Here is a 22,804-nt window from a genome sequence, read left to right as displayed (position 1 = left end):
GCACACCGGACGACATACGACACTTGCACGATATTTGCTCGATATATCGTGCGAGTGTAATATCGTGCGTCGAGAGAATGTCGAGAGAATGTCGTGCGTCGAGAGAATGTCGTGTGTCGACCTAGTGATTTTTAGGTCGACAGGCGAAATTTTCGCGATATATCATATTGAATGTCGCGCGTCGTATCGTGTGTCGAGAGAATGTCGAGTGTCGCGCTCGAAAGTCAACACTCAACTCTCGACGCACGATACGACGCGCGACAATTCAGTCGACAGTCAAGATTTTCTGCAATATTTTTTTTTCTAAGCCCCAGCGCGATAGGCGACACTCAAAATTTGATTGTCGCATGATTGTCGCGCGTCGTATCGTGCGTCGAGAGAATGTCGCGTGAATGTCGTGTGTCGACCCCGAAGGTCGACACGCGACACTCAACTTGGCCCTATCCGGATTCCGTACGAGTGTCGTATCGTGCGTCGAGATATTGTCGCGTGTTGACCAAGGGATTTTTAGGTCGACAGGCGACATTTTCGCGATATATCATATTGAATGTCGCGCGTCGTATCGTGCGTCGAGAGAATGTCGAGTGTCGCGCTCGAAGGTCGACACACGACATTCAAGCGACATTCTCTCGATGCACGATACGACGCGCGACAATTCAGTCGACAGTCAAGATTTTCTGCAATATTTTTTTTTCTAAAACCCAGCGCGATATGCGACACTCAAATCTTGATTGTCGCATGATTGTCGCGCGTCGTATCGTGCGTCGAGAGAATGTCGCTTGAATGTCGTGTGTCGACCTCAAAGGTCGACACGCGACACTCAATTTTGCCCTATCTGGATTCCGTAAGTTTGCGTGAGAAATTAGTTTGAGTAATATTAATCCCCGCGCGTCCTTAACAAACCACAGCCGGTTTTTAGTTAAATGTTTTTTTTTATCGGCAACATGAAAACTTCAAATTCGCAAACGGCGTCTGTTTAACTCGCAACATTCTGAAGCTTAGTTTTCGATGCCGCATGGTTTAAACTTTTAACTCACTTTAAACTTTATACGAGCAAAAATTGTGTAGTGAAGGTAGGTCTTTTACCCATATACTGGAATCATGGACGTTTGTTCATCTGCCTCTTTGTCCGTCTATCTTTCTGTTTGTATGTCTGTCCATGGTATGTTTGTATGCATCATCTTATATTCGTCTTCAACAACATTAGTTCAAATCCGCATCGTTTCGCAAGCGAAACTCAGTATTCTTGTTAGTGATGCATTAGTACATCTAAATGCTGTCGCATATTTTAACATACGACAGATGACTTTAATTAAAGGAAAACGTATGTGTTCACTGAAAATAGCACGATTTTTTTTAATTCTTTTTCGTAATATGCGAATTCAACTGACTATGACCCTTATTCAGGTATCTGCTTCATATCGTATTATATTGATATTAAACCATATGTTTATTTTTTCTGTATTTTGGAAGTATTTTAAAAAAAGTATGTTATTTATCTCACACTGCACTAGAGTGCACAGAAAATAAAAGCTGACTAAAAAAATACAAAATAAGCTTTTTAAAGGGAGGGAACCTATCATTTGCTATTTAAATTCGTTTCATATTATTCCACTGGTTGTACCGCTTTCGTCGTCAAATTATCACTCTTGCAAGACTACTACAAAGGTTTTAAAGGTTACGTGCGAACAGTTCATGAATATTCACAAATAACTCACAATACCTAAGATAGTGTGTATGTGTTTGTGTTTCATCAAGCTAAGTTTAAAGTAAAAACAATTAAAGAAACAAATAATTATCACAAGTATAGCTAGGTGTAGAACACCGTGAAATTTAGTTTATAGAAAAGAAATATCCATGAATGGATACTAAATTTTACTGTATTTTCAAATATTAACGTTTGTGTTGACATTTTTGTGTAATCTACTGGACAATTCAGAACAATACGTGCAAGTAGATTGACTGTTTATTCTGTGCTTTTGGTTAAAATCAGTTAATTGTTTTTATTTCGCATTAGTGTTCTCTTATGTATGCCAAACGTGCATTCATAAAATTTAAAACAGCTTTGTGTTGATGTGTTATAACTGTTATAAATATGACAACGTTCTCTTATCATAGGAATACGTGATAAAAAATAGGTAAAATGTTGGAAAACCAAGTCTTAAGTTAGCGCGTTATAGAAATAAGGAGTTTTGGTCCTAATCGTGTGTTTCATGCATATGAATGTTACATATAATATATAAACGTATTCAAATGATTACAGAGTTGTTATTCGGATAGAAGTAAAGACTTATTTGTATGGGATACAGATAAAAATGACATGACTCCACGGACTTATTAATTGCCATTCTTCCTAAGATGACTTTAAAATGTTTGTCAACTTGTTAATATGATCATTCGGAAGAATTCTGGTATGGCATGAACAAAGTTGTGTATGATTTTATAATTTGTCATCTCAGCATATTATAAACCCAGCTGTCATTTTGGAAATGCTGACTGGGAGTTGTACAGTGATACGGGTATAGTATTGATGCGTGTTTGCTAAAAGTCCAATATATCTGTCTCAATTGATGTATCAATTGTCTTTCACATATATCAATTGTCGATATGGATACTTCGATTTTCATTTACTGCAGAGATTATTTGATGGATCTTTGTTCATGGAGTCTTTTGTAAACACGCATGTAAATAATTTTCGTTAGACTTTATTGATATACGTATTGTACTTATTATGAACTATTAATAGAAGAATGCAATGTGTGTACAAAGAAAGACATATGCATAAAAATCATGGTCAAGCAAGCTGTGATTTTGCTCATGCAGCCTGTGATTTTTACGGTAATGCATGGGTTATGTTTGATGCTAATTGCGTGTAAACTTGCCACATATTTTGAAACGTCGAGTGTATTAATCGTCACTATTTTATAAATACAAAATCTATTTTTATATAGCGATAATGGGATCCCAAAAAACACGTAATCAATCATCTGAGTTCTTATGGTCTTTTCGGGAGCCTACACAATACATATTTATTTAAACGACTATTTTCTGTCTCAAAACACATTCCCTGTTAATTATTAAAGCGTCAACATTATGCTAAAATACGAGATAATTGGGCAAGTATATATACGACGACTGCTAAATAAAGTCGTAAATATGTGACGACCTGAAGTGGTTAGTTTAATAGTTCGTGGTCACATTTATCTTAAAATAGTTAGAGCTATTATTTTTCTAAATCCTTTGTAAATAGAGCATATTTGTTGGAGTTGGTGGAATAATAATTTAAATTCACGAGCGATCATAAAAAAATATATTTTCACGAGTGACACGAGTGAAAATATATTTTCCTATGATCACGAGTGAATAAAAATCGATATTCCACCAAATCAAACACATTTTCTTATTATTTATTGCTTACAAATTATTATTTTTGTATTTTTGTCATTCCAGACAAGATAATTCCCCGTTGGGCGCCCCATGTATTTTTAAACGAAGCTCATCAATCGCTTGCACGACGGTTACATTACATTTATTGTATTTGAGAGCAAGGAACGACATCTCTGCATGGAGATTAGAAGCTCATCCGTTAAAATCATAGCAGAGTAGCCCCCTTGGTAAAACTGCCTGTAAATAGGGGTTACAATGGGGAAATCAAAGATATCTAAAAATAGTTTCGGTAAAACAATGAAAAGAATCGATAATTGTCACTGTTTGTTTGTCTCACTGTTTGACACAGTGAAATATCAGTTTTGATTAAATGATATTTCTCTATAAACCATCGAAAAGCAAAAAATAAAAACCTCTAACAGTTGTAATGATAGTTAAATAAAACGTTGTGTCAATAGTTTGTGAAAAAAGGGTACTATTTTGAGTGCACAATTGCATTTTTCTCAAAGGATCTCGCTTCTTACTTAGATGAAAGTAGATCAAAGCGTTCTGTCGGAAACCTTCTGTAGAGAGGTTCAGCAATCCAATTGGTGAATAGATGAAGAAATTATGTTAAAACAAAAACTTTTGACCCAGGAGTCAGATCAAAATTCCGTCGCCGTCACCGTCGCACATATGCTCATTGCTACCATGTGTGTAAGTTTCAAGGTTCTCGTGCTAATAGTGTAAGAGGAGATAGTGGCCGAACGGACGGAAAGAAAGATGGAGACCAATACAATATCCGCACGCTTTTTAAAAGCGTTGGGATAATTATGCTTCGGTTTATTCTTTGTTAGACTCACACAAAGCGACAGGTACACTCATGCATACAACAAATAAGCTGAAGATCATGGTCGTCATCGTTACGCTGAAACTTGGCTTCTACTCATGTTCCTTAGCGTAAACTTATATAAACGTTGACTATATTTTTCATCTTTGTAATTCTAAGTGGAGTTTATGTGAATCCTGTATCAAATTTTGGGAGATCTCAAAGCAATGACATTTTCATCCTTGAGGTTTTTGCAAATTCTCATCACTGTAGACAATTAAAAGTAAATTACATCGGTGGCCGTTCGATTGGCCGACTTTAAAAAGTCGAACTTCATGTCCTTTTACTGTACGAAATATTCAAAACATTCGAAGAGCGAACAACTAGAGTGCCTTCAGCGCTTTGATTTATACAGTGTAGTCCGTCTGTTTTTATACACGTGATAGAGCAATAAAATATATATTCAACATTGTCCACACCTTAGCCCGATATTACATGCAATAGAATTATTCAACGGACAAGACTAATCTAATCCTGCAGTATTCTTATGTTTATATCATGCAGATTGAACGTGACATGTGAGCAAGCAGAAGCTGTTTCCATGAGTAGTTTTACAAATATTCACATAACGGTTTTTGATATTTTCAGGTTAAAATTGTAGTATACATTTATTAGTATTCATATACATGTAGATGATATTTGCAAGGCTCAATGAGTATTGTAGAAGCATATATATAAATTACAAGCCTGAAAAGTAGAATAGAATTAAGGTCCTATATAAGTGAAGAACATGTATTATAGTAGTACTTCCATGGATAATTGTTTGCAATGTTCTTCATCGCAACGATAGCAAAGCCTTCTATATCGGTTAGCATCTGCTTGATGAGACTGGACGCTTTGCCGAATGCTTTCACCAGGCACACGTCCGAAAAAGCTTTACGACAATTGGTCACCACCTTTCGTTACTGAAACATTAACAGATCACTAACCTGCTACCCATAATTAAAATAAGCATTATTTCATTATAAATCTATGCGTACATATGATCTATTCTCATTTATCGAAATCGAAATTCGCTTTAACGACAAGTCAATAATTGTGAAAAGACATTGAAAATCATTTATAGCAAATTAAAGATACACTAGCAGAGACAACAAACTCAACACGAAGTGATAGCAGTATTAGTATTAGTATTATAAGTAGTAGTATAAGTAGTAGTATAAGTAGTAGTAGAAGTAGTAGTAGTAGTAGTAGTAGTAGTAGTAGAAGTAGTAATAGTAGTAGTAGTAGTAGTAGTAGTAGTAGTAGTAGTAGTAGTAGTAGTAGTAGTAGTAGTAGTAGTAGTAGTAGCAGCAGCAGAAGTAGTAGTAGTAGTAGTAGTAGTAGTAGTAGTTGTAGTAGTAGTAGTAGTAGTAGTAGTAGTAGTAGTAGTAGTAGTAGTAGTAGTAGTAGTAGTAGTAGTAGTGGTAGTAGTAGTAGTAGTAGTAGTAGTAGTAGTAGTAGTAGTAGTAGTAGTAGTTGTTGTTGTAATTGTAGTAGTAGTAGTAGTAGTAGTAGTAGTAGTAGTAGTAGTAGTAGTAGTAGTAGTAGTAGTAGTAGTAGTAGTCGTAGTAGTAGTAGTAGTAGTAGTAGTAGTAGTAGAAGTAGTAGTTGTAGAAGAAGTAGTAGTAGTAGCTGTTGTTGTTGAAGTTTTAGTGGTAATAGCAGTACTAGTAGAAGTTTTAGAAGTAGTTGTAGCAGTAGTAGTAGTAGTTGTAGTAGTATAAGTAGTAGTAGTAGTAGTTGTAGGAGTAGTAATTGTTGTTGTTGTAGTAGAAGTAGCAGTAGTAAAAGTAGTTGTAGTAGTTGTTGTAGTTGAAGCAGCAACAGAAATAGCAGCAGTAGCAGTAGAGAAATTTGAAGCAGTCGTTGTAGTAGTAGTAGTAATCGATCATATACGTTTTGATGGACCAAGCTCATTTACTCACTCAGTTTTCTGTTCGATAATTCGTGAAGTTCCTTTCTCTTGTGAAATGTATTTTGTTTCTGTTCAAACGAAGAGAACCATAATAAACTGATTTGTCAAAAAAAGAGCGATGTTAAACATTTTTACCATTTTTAAATATAATTTAATTATTAAAAAACAATATTTATATAAATTCTGATTTAAATAATAATTTCAATAATCAAACAGTTTTTTTTAAAACGTACAAGAAACCTCTGTGAAGGTGATGTACACGGGTCCTCATGGTTTATTTCTTGTTCGGTGAAATCCGGAATGCCTCTACATTGATTCGTTTCAGCGTCTTGTTTTTGTATCTCTTCCCACTAATTCTTTAGTCTGGTCATACTAATTACATAAAAAAAGAATTATGTCGCTATTCCTCAAACGAAATTATTAACACAAATATAGTGCTTACATTTATTTATCAACGTTGCAAACGAGGCCGTGATCCTGTTTCAATGTTTATGTTGAATACGATAAATTTAAGAATATAAATGATAAAGATAATTACTTATATGAGGGTCGTGGAATTGTAATATACCACATATACCACACTTAATTTGAATTGTTTAGTTTAGCTATTTTTTCAATACACACATACGTTCATGTCACATTAATGTGTGGGACTTACCAGCGTACATGTAGGGGCGTCAGTATTGTTGACTGGTTTATTTACTGTCTCATTCCCATTGACAGTATTTTCATTGACAACAACACCAAGGACGAGCGTATTATCAATTTCTTCCTTTTTCTTTTTCTCATCGAAATCCGTAGAGTAAATGGACCTGTCGCAAACGGGTTCAAGCTGCAGCCGCCTACAACCTTGCTTTTGTGGGGAATACGATTTGCTTTCTACCCGCCCAGTGTGGTCAAAATAAAAGGATGTTGAGCTATGGGTATCATTGAGGGGCAAGCCTGGATTTTTACTATGGTTATTTAACGTTTGTTAAGAACCGGTTATCACCCATATACGCGTAATTCAGTATAGATTTATTTACAAAATTTGCATTTTACGTATTCCCTTTCTACGGTTTAAACGTCTTATTCAACAAATACAAAGTAATAATTGATATAGAGCATGCCTCTGATCTAAATATCACGAACAGTCCAGGTTCCCTACAGCGAGCATACTTATTTCTGTTTTAATATGCATTTAAAATGGTTTTCATTTATAATGGAAATTAACACATTATTATATTACTCAGCATCAGTTCGACGTAATTTTCGAGTGTAAATAAGAACTACGATGAAAACAATAACAAACAATCCGATGGTCGAGAGGCATACAATTAGCCAAATTGGAAAACCACTGGTCTCCCGCCCGGTACTTGTGGTATCTGCAAGGAAGAAACTTATCATATGAAACGAAAATGGTGAGTTCTGATTAAAATGAACTCGACAAAACAATAAAAGAACAACGACCACACGAACAACTGTTGCTTCTACTATTACTTCAATTAATACTACGGCATTATAGTTTAAATTTACCTGTGCAAGATACGTTGTGGGTAACATAGTTAGTTTCCGCGAACAACTCTTTGCATATGTATGTTCCAGACAAGTCATAAGTGAGACTTGTTATTGTAAGAATGCATGACGAATAATTACGCTATATAGTGTATGAGCTGTTCAACGCACCGTTCATTAGTTGGGCATGAGGGCCATTTGTGAACTGGCATTCCGCTATGTATTCCACAGACGTCTTATTTTTAAAATAGAAAATTGCGCCGTCACCTTCACATTCGCACACCATGCCCAACGGCGATCCACAATTGCTTGAAACGTTTGAAATGCTTATCTTGATGTTTTCTGCTTGAGATGTACGAACAGGAACTGAAAAGATAAGGTAAAAACTTGCATGCATGTTTTTATAATATTCCTCTTATGTTGATGTTTTGTGGAATGCGCTTACACTAAAATAACAGATTCTTCGTAATGGCAAAAGTAAACTTATTTCAAACAACCAAAATATGCTATGTAAACAATCCGCCATGCAACCAAAACGAGTCAAAGTTATAATGTTTCTTAACAACTAATATGCAACTAAACGATCACATTTGTTATTGTTCTCTCATAAGACCCGTAAAAAACTAAACTGTTCTAAACAGATAGTGTTAACAAGGTTTTAATATAAAATACATACTGCCCCTTTTAGCCTTTTATCACTGGACGGAAATGTGCTGATCAAGTGTAATGATGATTGGCCAAACAAGTGCGATTTGTAGTGTCAAAATAGTTTAACAAAAAACATATTAGCCCCCCGCCTCACCTCTAGAAGTGTGTTTTTATTTGATCAGAACCAATTACAATAATAAATTTGGGCAAGATATTTAAATGAGATTGAATATTCTTATTAATTGTATGATGATTGGGCAAATGACATTAGTCATATAAAGTGCTCGGCTGAGGTATTTTCGAAGGAACGTTCTGAATAAGTGTCATAATGAAAAGGAGAGCTGTAACCAGGGCGATGACGCGTTTTTAATGTGGTTCAGTGACCTACTTACACTCGGTCTAGATATTATTGGCGACAATTTTCAGTAATAAACATGATGATACAATTTAACACGAAACGTAGCTTGCGACACTGAATGACTATAATGCTGATTTAAAATGTGTATATATAGAACAAAAAAGCGAAAATAACATAGTTGCGAAATATTAATTTGCTATTAATAGTATATTTGATTGTCAGCGTGTCGTGTTAGTTTGTGTTGTAATATATCCGACACCAGTCTTGGAAAGCAATATTGACCATAGTGAAGAATGAATACACATTCAAAGATACGATCTGGCAAGCAATTGCGAATTTGAAAATAAGTCGTATTTCTGGTAAGCACAATTCACATGAAATGTGATGATCATGACCATGCAGTCTTTAAGACTGATATCTTCACGGAGTAAAGGGCAACTTCCCTACAAAGTTCATGTAGTTCGATACCATAATTCAATAAAACGTATGAAAAAACATTATTACCGTTCTTGTCGTTACATTATGCATCAAGACTAATTGTCCAGCGCCGTTTGAGACCTTTGTTTACATACATTTCAACTAACTGACATTTTAAACATACGAGTGATTTCATTGGTCCAATGCGGAGGTGTGTCTTTACAACTGGAGAATTCATTCATAAAGACTGCATGATCACTGTCAACTGGGTCATGCGTGGTGTGTATCGTGTTATTTCTTAAAAGTTGACCAAGCATTTGTAAAAATATTGCAAGACATATACATTTCCAGAAAGGAAATTCATTTCTGCGTTGAATAAGACCGAGATCGTGAAAATCGCTGCACAATTGATGAAGATATGGCTGTTCAAAGCGATGCACCCCGTTTTGGGCTGATTTTGAGTTGCATACCTTGTTATATATATATTAGATAGTGATTTTTTTTTTAGAAAAGTTAATTTTTCGTTATAATATGATTATTTATCATTCAAAATGATGTTTTCACTAATTAATATCATAGCCACACGCTAACCACCTGTGGAATGAGCCAGCGCGCAGGCACACATCCTACGAAAACAATTCACAGTTTACTTCATGATTAGTTATTACACATATAGTGACATGATTAAAGCATGTTAACAGACTTTCCAGATACAATGCATTCCAATAAATGCAAGTTCGGATTTTCAATAAAGTATTAACATCGCTCTACACGTGAAACCATCGGAATATGTATTAGCAATGTGTCAGTTCCTAAATTATACGAGGTTACAAGTAATGTACGCGATTGCACGCGAGTATCAAACGCAGCATGGTTTTTAAGTTATGAGAGATAAGTTGGTCGGCATTAAAATAGATTTTACACATTTACATATACACGGATAATGACGATGAAGATCATCAATTACGTGTGTTTAGGACAGGGCGTTTAGTGGAAGTTAAGTGGATGGATGAATATCAATACATGTTTTGTACATGCGGTATGAGTTTGAATGCCAACAATGGCATATGTTTACTACATTTTTTATTAACCTGTAAATCAACAGTACAAAAACTTACGCGCTAGATCGGAAGAAAATTTCGCACATGTTGGCGCTCATAAATTAAAGAGAACTCTTGGAGACTTTTCTAACGCATCACTTTTCAAACTTGAATAGTTCAGTTATGAGTAAAGATATTGATTTAAACTTTTACATACGATCATTTGACTACGATCTATGCAAGCTCACGATAAAAGCCTTCATCCGTGACGACTGGATGCTTTAGCACGTGGGGTAGGTATGTTTCCATATGTTTGCACGTGGAAATGTTCAAACGCGAGTTAATTCTAGTTTTATTTTAATTTAACTATTTTAGGTGGGTTCTTAAAGAAAAGCCAATCACTACACACATTAACTCGAGCCATTGCGATGACAACATGTACTTCTCAGTCCTAGAGACGCTTAATATCGCTGGACGCCAAGAACGTATGATTAGGGAAGCGTTGTGGATTAAGAGACTAAAGACTATGAAACCTTTCGGCTGTAATGTAAAAGACAGTGTGTTCCAGTCAACAACATTAATAAACAGCATATAATGCATACGTGCGTCATTTAATTGCATTTACTTCTGGTATTATCAACAGAAGAAAACGCTTTGTGAAATTTTCTGTATAATCGTTGACTGAAGAAGGCCTGTGGCCGAAATATTTTAATAAAAGAGTGACTGTATCAAGTTTTAATGATTTCCTCCCTCTGGAGATCCAATATATAGAGTATTATTTTAACAGTCTGATTATACGATTACCGTAAAGTGGGTATCCATAAACACATGCTGAGTCTTACTTGTAGCATCTGTTTACAAAACTGTTTACACAACTGTAAATGAATACGTTCTATTTTTTCAGACTTTGTAAAACCCCATATGTCGAAGGTATAGTTAAGAATCGAACCAACAAACGCATCTAATAACTGACTACCTGGTTTAGGTTTCAAATCATACATTCTGCACTTGTAAAGTATAGTATGCATAACCTTAAGAGATTTACCTACTAAATGGTTAAATGTAAAACGACCTGTATAATGTATTACAGTACCATAGTAATTAGAATGATTACATGTTTCGATGTCATGACCATTGTACTGAAAACCGTGATTTTAGTTTTTGAAGTGTTTACTTTAAGACTCCAAGTATCACAATACAAACACAGATTATCCATATATGTTTGGAATTTTTACCAAATATGGCCAAATCATTGGCGAAAAGGAAACACATAAGTACAACATCGTCTATAGTTTAAAGGGGCCTTTTCACAGATTTTGGCATTTTTTAACTTATTCATTAAATGCTTTATATCGATAAATGTAAACATTGGATCGTAAAAGCTCCAGTAAAAAATCAAGAATAAAATTAAAAAAAGGAAAAGAACATTTCCCGGACCAGGTTTCGAACCAGTGACCCCTGGAGTTCTGCCAGAGTACTGAAGTAAAAACGCTCTAGCCTACTGAGCTATTCCGCCGAGTACATACATGTGAAGTATTTTATACCTTATATAAGCAATCTTCGTAGTTTCACAAAATTTAACGACAAAAACAGAACTCTCCAAATTATTCAATCGTTTCGCGTTGCAACGCTTTATAATTTTTAGGTTTTAAAATCGTCAAAAGATGCATATAATGGCTATATTAGACCATGGTAAATGTTCAGTATTACTGTTTCCTCACAAATATCATAACTAAAACGAAAATTTGCGAATCTGAAACAACTTTTTTCAATTTTGTCAATTTACCAAAGCGTGAAAAGATCCCTTTAACCAGACTTTATACTGTGGTGTAAAAACATCTCTAGATATTCTACAAACAGTGAAAAGAGCAAAGGGGGCAATACCCCCCATGCCGAAGACCAACCGAGTAACGAAAATTATCAGAATAAATAGACAATCATTTAACACACGGTTTAACATTTTCATATACATCTTGAACAATTTGCAATATTTTACTTTTAATGCCAGTTTATATATATATTACCAAAACATTTCATCATGTCTATGAATATTCCAAGACAAGATTGAAATCCTACTGTCATCGTGCCCCTACGCGCGCTGCGATACCTCATCTATTTAGAGAGTATCGTAAGCAAGGTACGCACGCTTCCCTTGCCGCCTCGCAACTTCATCTGGGGAACCAGCTTCCGCCTCTTATGGATCACAACCTGTGTGAACTGTTCAAACAGAATCTCTGCGTAATGTCAAGTTATAATTATTTCAATTATAATTCTTATACAAGTGCTGTATTTTGTATACATGTACATGTATATCGCTTTCTTGACTTTTAATGTAAACCCCTTTTCCATATTGTTCATATAAAGATGTTGCGTTGGTAGTGCACGACCGGCGATGTAAAGTGGCGTTCATGGCAAATGATTGTTATTTGGTAACAAAGTGCTAATGATTTAGCTAAAGCAGAATGGCAGGCCTCCCGCCCTATCATTGTTTTTCCCAACCATTTAAAATATGTGACCCACTTATATTTTAAAACTTACCCCCTTATTTCCTGTATTAGTATAGTATATGGCTTAAACACTAAATAGATCACTTGAAGCACTTGAGTGGAAACATCACAATTAAGAACAGCACATTCGGATTTTAAAATAAAGTTGTAGTATTAACCAATTGTTTATAGCAAATGGTATTGTATATATAAAAAATAAATAAATGCAGTGTATAAATGCAAGGTAAGTTACTATCTTGGCGCGAGGTTAGCAACGTGATCGGTATTAAAGTGTTTATGAATTAAAGTACCATTTGGATGCATATTAAAATAAATTAACTATCAGTACAATTCATCTTTTAAGCTTTCGTTTTAAAAAATCAAGCCGTAGAATTTACTTCCTAAAGAAACAATGGTTTTTGGAGAATATTAGTTTTACCTTATCGACTTGAATAATAAGTTATTCAAAAACTATTGTTTTCATAGTAGGTATCAAACTTGCGCTTTGGGTTTTTACATTTTATCGCATTTTCGGGTGCATATTCCTTAATGTTGTTTATTTTTTCCAGAAAGTTAAAGCAAGTGTAGTAGTATAAAAGTGTCCCAAAAATTTTCCTTTAAAGTTAATATTTTATTTTGTGGAATTTAATGCTAAATAGAGCCCGTATATAAATCAATTTAAGTTTCACAAGTTCACATTAGCTATTCTAATTAAATTTCAAAGAGAGATTAAAATGATGTTGTTAAGTATTTTAAATATATTGATGAATTCTGTTAAGAAATTGTATTTTTTTTTTCGTTAGACGGGTGATTGAGCGTATACGTAATTATCTGACTGGTTGAGTACACGTTTTAGTAGCGTGAATACGATGAAAAGCTTTTCCATGTGCCGTTTTTTTTTATGATCAATTATTTGCTTAGCTCAATATTCGATATTCGAATGAACAGACGGAATGACAAACGGATCGAACTGTCGGTAGGCAAACAGGCACATACATACGTATACACGGTACACCAGTTAAGTGTCCTTTGTCTGCTGGCTCTGTGAACAGTGACTTTAAAGTGTGACCTAACAGGATTGTTCACCTAGGATTCCAAAATAACTATTTTTAGATAAGGCGCACTGCGTATTTTGTTACTGCGTCGTATCGATATTTTACATTGATGTAATTACAATATGAAATTTACCTATTCAATAAGAAAACTGCACTCTGCAGTAAGAGATCGAATCTTTAAATCATGACAAATATTGTATGAAAAGTCATCGATTGGAATGGCAAACATTTAAATAAAGATCGGTTTAAAAGAAGTTTTCCATAATTGTACTCAAAATTCAAAATAGAGATTTAATAGCTACTTCGATTAATCTTTGAGATCATAATCATCATGTCATCATCATCATCATCATCATCATCATCATCATCATCATCATCATCATCATCATCATCATCATCGTCGTCATTATTATCATCATCATCATCATCATCATCATCATCATCATCATCATCATCATCATCATCATCATCATCATCATCATCATCATCATTATCATCATCAACAATATCATCATCATCAACATCATCATCATCATCAGCAGCAGCAGCAGCAGCAGCAACAGCATTATCATCATCATCATCATCATCATCATCATCATCATCATCATCATCATCATCATAATCATCATCATCATCATCATCATCATCACCACCACCACCATCATCATCATCATCATCATCATAATCATCATGATCATGATCATGATCATCATCATCATCATCATCATCATCATCATCATCATCATCATCATCATCATCATCATCATCATCATCAACATCATCATCATCATCATATCATCATCATCATCATCATCATCATCATCATCATCAAAATCAACAACAAAATCATCATCAATATCATCATCATTATCATCATCATCATCATTATCGTCATCATCATTCCGTTGACCGATGATTATACATAAATCCTCCGCCAATTAGGACTGCTATGGGCTGCTGAGAGTAATTCATTAATGGGGAGTTATGTCCACTCTTTCACGTTATCCATCAAGCTTTTCTTCTGATGGCCTCCACAGCGGGCTCCCCCGAGCGTGCCCTGAAGTACCGTTACCTTAACAAAGAATTGTAATCAATTAAATATTTTAGATAAATCTACACGTAAATCTACCATACATTATATAAATGTATATCCAGTGACACATTTCCCTCCTCCGATAAATGTCGTTCTTGACATTTCATGAAAAAAATATCAACAATTTTAAAGTAATGTAATAGCATATGATTTCATTATAAAGTTACCCATTAATGTGATTATATACACCACTAAACGGTTTTCTTATTACATACGTGTATTTAATATTAATGGAATCACGTTTATAAACAAAATGTTTCAATAAACGTCAATATGTGTACAATATATGTACCATAAACAAATAAAATACAATACAAACATTTTATTAATGTTTAAAACAGTTGCTATATATACTATATAAAATCACAAGGCAAAAAAAGGTCTATGTTGCAAAAGCACCGGAAACCTGCCATATTGGCGGTTTTCGTGAGCGATTTTATTTAGCGGACCACGGTAGAAACACAATCTCTCGGAGACGCGGACACCTTCTTGATCTCCACCAAGCTCAATTCAGAAAACAACGAACCTGCAAACACATTCACTGCACACAATTGGTCTGAAACTTCATTTAAGATAAAACAATAGCATAATTATGGAACCTGTACAGGTGATACTATTGACAAAAATAAAAGAACGGCAAGACTGCAAACAGGGACTTCAAAATCAACCTTTTTACCATGTACGAAAGTGGAAAGAAACGTAATGATAGCCTGCTTTTGGAATGATATTTTTACACGAAAAACATAGCACAACCCATCAAACCATGAATAAATACCAAGTTACCCAGTAGTTTTCGCGCAATAATTCACAGCGTGACCCTACTGGTCATTCCAGCTTAAAAATGACCAAAAAATACAAAATACCTACATGTACCGCAGTTGTCCTTCCCGAGTAACAAAGAACCCAAGTATGGGAAGAGATCACAGTTTCGCATTTGAAAATGATCATATTCTGAGGATTTAATGCAATTTGGGGGTACAATAAGACCTATTACCCTCAAACATGACATTGAAACCTACCCTTTCCCAATATTTCACTTTTTGACAGTGGCCAATTCAAATATTCTGCTTCCTTCTTTGGTGTGCTGCCTTAATCGTCTCGGCAATATACCAATTTCGCCAAGTGCTCGCCTGTGCGGTGGCTTATATACTCCCGATATTTCAGATTCTGATGATTTACTGCAATTAATGTCAGATTCAGAAGAGATTTCATTTGTTGAGGTAGGTTTTTCAATGGTAACAAATTGTTTCCGTGTAACGTTTTGATTACCACGGATTTGTCTTCCTTTTGCACTTTAAAATGTATAAGGGGATAAGGTTGATCAATTATCAGACACACATGTTCGCTCCAGATATCCAAAAGCTTATGTTTCCCTTTCAATCCCAATTTTTTAATGACGACTCTGTCTCCTAAAACATTTTTGTTTCATTTTCCGCACTTTACGGTCGAAGTAATATATGGCTTTGTCGCTACCAACTTTTTATGATTCCTGCAGGTTTGTTTCAATCTGCCGCATATAGTCTGTTAAACAAGAGCCACTAACAGATTGCCCCTATAGGCCTAAAACTGCATGAGTGTATTCTTTATCATTCATGTGTAGTAAATGGTGATGTTAAAAAGCAACGTGTGTTGCCTAAGTCACGGTTCATTGGTGGAGAAGCTGATGGACCTAATTGTCCACAGCCAGCTTAGTCTGGCCATCGTTGTGTTCGCCTAAGCAATACTTAGCAAAAAGGATCTCAGCGGCTTTTGTACCATCCTTAGACAGGTTTGCTCTAAAGAACTTAAGGTCACTTCTTCCAGCTTCTCGCTGTTATGGTGTTGTTTGTACTGGTGGCGGTAATGCTGTTCGCCATGATCAACAACTTCATCGTGCTGATTTCACTCCCGTATTTTCCTGCCTTTTCATAGAGAAAAAGTCTGTGCCATGATGTTGTCTATTTGATTGTCTGAGATGTTCAAGGCTACAAACTTGCAACACATCTATGCTTTGAACGTCTCTGCTATCCATTGGTATTTAAATTTTCTAAGTCAAATTAAATGCGACGGTACTTCATGATGTACTTGCTCATTAAGTTGTTAGCTTGTCAGCTTGCTTGTGGTGATAACTAAGTCATGGTTACTACCGATGTATGCTCCATGAAACGTTATTGTGTTTTCCTTGTTGTTGCTTGACTTGAATTTGTACGGTGAAATCGATCTAGTTGTGTACTTGCCCGTTTGGAGCAAGCCAGGTCGCTGTTCTGGACGGTTTGTGTTGGTGAAGCGTGTTGGCCACGCTAGTTGGTGGCTTCTGGCGAACTCATTAAGTCCCAACCTTCTGTCGTTGGACTTTCATTAGCCATATTTACGTACTGTCCCTAAAGAGTCTTGTAACCGTCTGGTCCAACCTTTGCGTTTCACTTAACTTTGACAATGGTGATTTGTTGCTTAGGGGGCTTGACTGTGATGAACTCTTTTTCTTCATTTAAGTCAACTTAATAAATGTTCAATTGGGAAGTGGCCTTTAATAGGCCTCTGTTATATAAGGCTGAAAACCCCTGATATTGTCTTTAATATTTAGTATTTTCCGTGTATGTTACTATTTATAATTTGAGTAGTGTTCTGAGAAAACTGGACATAGTGCATGTGCGTAAAGTGTCGTCCCAAATTAGCATGTGCAGTCCGCACAGGCTAATCAGGGACGACACTTTCCGCTTTTATAACATTTTTCGTTAAAATGAAGTATCTTCTTAGCAAAAATCCTGTGCGGACTTGTCTAATATCGATGTTTAATTTATTGCAGATGTAGACAATTTGCTCTGTTATTGTAATAATAGACAGGGTCTTCATAAATGAAGTATGAACTTCCTGTTTTCTTAGTTTGGAGGTTTTGATTTAAAAAAAGGAAGTTATGAGGTTAGGAAAAAAATGTTCTTATAAAACTTCAACCTTATTTTGAAAAAACAACAACCTGTGATTACATTTGAAAAGGTAAAATATGCATATCTTCTTTTTTATGCATTACATATATTACGTTGTGACATTTCAATGGATTCAATTTAGAAAGTTTTGTGATTTTAACTGGGTAAACTTTCACAAATGCTCTGAATAGACATGGTTACGGGAAGTTTATTGTTTTAGCCAACTAATAGAGTATATGTGTTTTAAATGATTCTTGTAGATTGTAAATTTTCGATCCTTTTTTAGTTTGTTAATGTACTTCTGTTTAACAATTGTTAACAACTGAAAGCATTACAATCATTCATTATTGAAGTAAAATTCTTCAGGTTAACATTGTTTGATTGTGTTATTATATTGTAAAAAAATAATTAAAATATGGTGTGTTGTGTAGTGTGTCAATAATACAGTTAGGTCATATAAAGGTTGCATTTTGGTTACTTAATAACGTTATTTTAAAACGTTATAACAACGTTATATGGAGTTCACAAAATCACGTCGTATGGACGTTTTAAAATAACATTTTACCAACGTTATGTATATCGTTATTATAACGTTTTTACAACGTTATTGTGTTTGCTGGGAGAGCGGTCGTCCAGCAGGTTTTGACAAAGGCGAGAATACACAATCTGGAAGAAGTAGAGCTAACGACATTCACGCAGTAGATACGGTGGTCCCACCCTCTCGAGATGTCAATGGACCAGGCGCGAAACATTGACGACGGAGGGACTATATACTGATGATGAATGTCGATTCGCAATACACAATCCCCATAGAACTTAAGTATACAAGAGATTCACGCATGGGTGGGCGATTGTATTCAACTTAGACTGTACTATACAAACAATATTTTTAAATTCATCGAATGAGAAATTCTGTCGCAGTTGGTTTGTGATCGGTAAAAGTATTTTATCAAAATTTGTTAAAGTATGTGATTACATATACTTATTTTGCTTTGCTTTGTTTATAGATTGTCTTGTCAGTGCGCGTGATGAAGATGCATGATTCCTTTACGCAGTATATATCTCGGAAATGTTCAACATGCAGTAGGATAGAGTGTTTAAAAGTAAGTGAGGCTACAATCCAGTGTAACAGTGTGCATATATATTCTCTAATTTATACGAAAGCATATCCTGGGATCTGTACTTTTGTGTTCTCCCAACCATTGATGACTAAACAACAACTTGTAGAATGTAACTCTGCTGTAAGGACCTCCGGTTTGCGCATGTGTAACATTTAAGAAAAATAATCTTACATGATTGCAGGCATCGGTAAGAAAATGGGTTTCGTTAAAATTTGTCGAGTTTAACTCGATAAAGAAATAAACGCATCCTGAAAGTTTATCATTCAACCTAATCGTTAATGATATGCACACATATGTATGAAACGGTGTTGATTGTGGTCGATGTTGATGAACGATTAAAAGTTGTATCTATGAGATCAAAAATGTTTTTTCTACGCAGTTCTTAGCTGCATTACACGCAAATCAATTAAGGGGACGGGGTGTTGCGCCATATATCGTGGCTTATTTCGCTTCATTAGATATTATTGATCAGATATCTATACAGTATTTACAGAATAGAAAAACACAAGAAGAATGAAAATAAATGAAAGCATATAGATCAACCGGCAACACACGAATCAGTCGCACATATTTGAAATATTTAAACGTGCGTTCTTCGAACAGACCTGGTTTTTTGTGGTTTGTCGGACATTGTTATTTGATTCCATTATTAAAATAGCATCGTGAATCATTGCGCTTATGCTTTATAAATTGGTCGATATATGGTTGAATATTTCTAATAAAATTAATCAAAACTGGTACTTATCATGCAATTGTTGCAAACACATAAAACTCTATGATTGACATACCATAATAATATCGCCGAATATCTTCATTTAATATGTATCTTTTTAGTCCACCCGATAGCGTAGCGTTTATATAACGATAATCTGTAACTAACTGCGAACTGGCCTTGATACCTTGCGGGTTGGAATGCAATGCATTAACATGAGGTAGCGATTCGAACGACGGCTTGTTTAAAGCTTTATACAGTTACGTGTTTAATAGTCATTTTCGAAAACAATTTTAAATGTTTTCGCCAAAGCGTATATCAGGTTATTGAACAACAATACTTATTTGATATAAAATTTATTAGTGCACAGAATGCAATATCGTAATAATTACCAAATATGAGAAAACAGCCTTTAAGTATAAACGTTCTGTCGCTGACAATCTCCTAAATAAAAAAGGGGAACGCACAAACTGTTTTTATGGCGAGAGTTAAGTGTGCAAATGTTCTATATCTCAAGCATTATCATTAGAGATACAATTGTTTCATGCTGAATACGCAATTAACATCGTTGCTAAACGAACTGCAGAACCCCTTTTCATGCCATATACTTCCCAAAAATAGAAAGTCGATTGAATAACATATAATATCAATGTGAAAACTGTTTGTAGATAGCACGTTTTCTACTGCAAAAAGTTCCAGGCCTAAACCGGCGGGAAATTTTATATTAAAATTGATTGTACGCTTACAAAGGTCAGATGCAGGTGAAAAGCTGTCGTATACAGCTACGCCGAAAAAACCAAGAAGAGGTACAATATCGAAGTAGGCACTAAGTTCGCAAATAGAGAAGAGCAACCTTTTAGAAATGGAGTACGAAATTAAGCATATACGCAGCGTTTATGATGATTCCTTCACTAAGTCTATACCGCGTTTATAGGTAATGTACCGCAGGATACAGTGGATACGTTTGGTGTACATAAACCATGTATACACTTTTAAAAGAAATTCTATTGGCTTATTGATTTTTTTACTTTAGCGCAGCTGTTATCTGCCACCGTGCCCTAATGGATGAGGCGCCGGCCTTTAAGCCGGGGATTGCGGGTTCGATCCCCGCCGTTGGTATGTTTTATTTCATTTTATCCTACAGCTAAATGATTTTATAGAACAAAAACGACTCATAAAGAAAAGATAAGGTTTTCTCCACGGTTATTTTTAGATCAGGTTTTTTCCACACTTATTTTAAGAACATTACGTAGGGACTAGTTTTTTTGGCCTTTCACTCCTGATTGCGTCATTTAGGTCATTGGGTACGCAGTCGTTTAACGAGTTTACGAGTGTGTGTGTTTACGATGGATTATTATAATATTATGAATGTGAAAAACAGTGTTTGGATGTAAAACTGGAATGAAACTGGTGAGACTGCATTTTCGATTTAGTTAAAATGTCGAATGTACTCGAATAACGCGATGTTTTGTTGAACAATTGATGGATTAAATTTAAGAAAAGTGTCAGTTAATTGTTCTTTAACTGTTCGAAGGAAATCGATGTCAAATAAAAATGGTAATTTCTTTGATGGTTTAGTCGTTCCTTTGTCAGTCGATCAAAGAATGTCTATCCACAAAGAATATCCTGCTTACATCCAGTGCTTTAAAATGGAAAAGATGGATGGCGATGAAGAAATTTGTCTAGAATTTTAACTCGTCATGGAAGCAAATTAAACATTACGAAATTAAACATGGATGTGGTTATTATACAACTTCGGTGAGGTGAGTAGAACAATATTTTATGTAAGTAAGTATAATGTGTGTAAAAAGAAGAGTTGTTTAAAGACTAAAATTAACAATATCGGCGGGAATAAATGCTGAATCATGCTTCACGTAGCCACGGTATGTGTTTACACATTTTGTAAATTTCAAAATGGCGGGAGCCATGTTTGTTTTTTGGTTTTTTACAATGGTGAAACAAGAATTGTAGTTTGAACACAACCGTCTGTGTTCTACTTGAGTCTGTTACATTTGGAACGCTGATTAAATTTGAATCGAGGCGTATAGCGATATTTTGTCTCGTTACTTTTCTTTTGCGTGGAATTCTTAAGGACTATTTCGATTTCCGTAAACAGGAAAGATCACAATAAATATTGCTACGCAATGTTAGATTCAGTTAATTTAATGTGTTTTTGCTTTTAGTTTAGGAATAAATTAAATAAAACAATATTGTAGGATAAATAGAATACTATGTTAGTGTGATTGTGTACTTAAATTTATCCCACTCGTGTCAGAAAGGCTTACAAGGCTCGGCAAGCCTCGCCATGTAAACCTTTCTTCACTCGTGGGATAAATTTAAGTACACAATCACACTAACATAGTATTCTCTATTTCAGAATTGCGATATCAGCAGTAAGCGTTTGAATGGGAATACTAGAGCTATCGACATTCACACTGTTGCTAAGGTGTCCCCACCCTACAGAGATGTACATGAATCAGGCGCCAAACATTCATTACGGAGGGACTCCATGCTGATGATGCAGTTGAGTCTTCAGGAGATTCAAGGTGAGTGTAGACGGTAAAAGTTAAGACGTATTTACTCGACAGTTGTACGAGTATATTATAATTTATTTTGCTTTTCTTAGTCTGTAGATTGATTTGTCAGTGCGCGAGATACACGTACATTTTATGATGATTCCTTCACGCAGTCTGAATCACGTTAATTTTCAACAGACAGTAGGATTCAGTGGATAAAAGTAAGTTTTGTGTAAATATAACTTGTATACACGTTTTAAAGCAATGCTTATCACATACTATTACAACTACTGAGAAAATACGTCTTAGCTTTTATCTTAAGATAAAATTGTACTAACCTCCGGCGGGACTCGAACCCGCAATCCCCGGCTTAGGAGGCCGGTGCCTTATCCATTAGGCCACGGAGGCGTACTTAAATGTTCATCTTACTGATTGATTGGCCATTGTTTTAAATATAAAATTGCTTTTAAGTTAGAGTTTAAGTCATTCTAACCAAACATTACTTTAATCCACTGCATCCTACTATCCTTTTGGCGCCAATAATTGAATAATTATTTATCATGATCTAAACACAATTGTGTTTTTAAATATTAGTATTTTTTTAGATGCATCATCTGAAAATATTCGTTAATATTCAAGCTTATATAATAATATTCTCATTTCAGCGCTAACTGCTAACATCGCAATGCTTAAAATGAAATAAAACTTTCCACCGGCGGGCATCGAACCCGCAATTTCTGGCTTTTGAATTTGAAGTTTCCACGTTGACGATCTCGCTAGAACTAATTGCGAACGCTTTTTAATTCTAT

General features: G+C 35.1%; 1 protein-coding gene and 1 non-coding gene across 2 annotated transcripts in view; one reads left to right on the top strand and one right to left on the bottom strand.

Moving 5' to 3' along the window:
* Positions 1-22,804, top strand: part of LOC127867317 (transient receptor potential cation channel subfamily M member-like 2) — a 418,942-nt gene that overhangs the window by 37,177 nt on the left and 358,961 nt on the right. The window lies entirely within an intron of this gene.
* On the bottom strand, positions 22,331-22,403 carry Trnar-ccu (transfer RNA arginine (anticodon CCU)). The gene has a single exon. It is a non-coding gene; the product is annotated as a tRNA-Arg (tRNA).

This window comes from Dreissena polymorpha, chromosome 2 (assembly GCF_020536995.1).
Source record: "Dreissena polymorpha isolate Duluth1 chromosome 2, UMN_Dpol_1.0, whole genome shotgun sequence".
In the NCBI taxonomy this organism is placed as follows: Eukaryota; Metazoa; Mollusca; class Bivalvia; order Myida; family Dreissenidae; genus Dreissena; species Dreissena polymorpha.
Note: the sequence above shows the minus strand (reverse complement) of the source record. Positions and strands in the feature narration are given on the sequence as shown.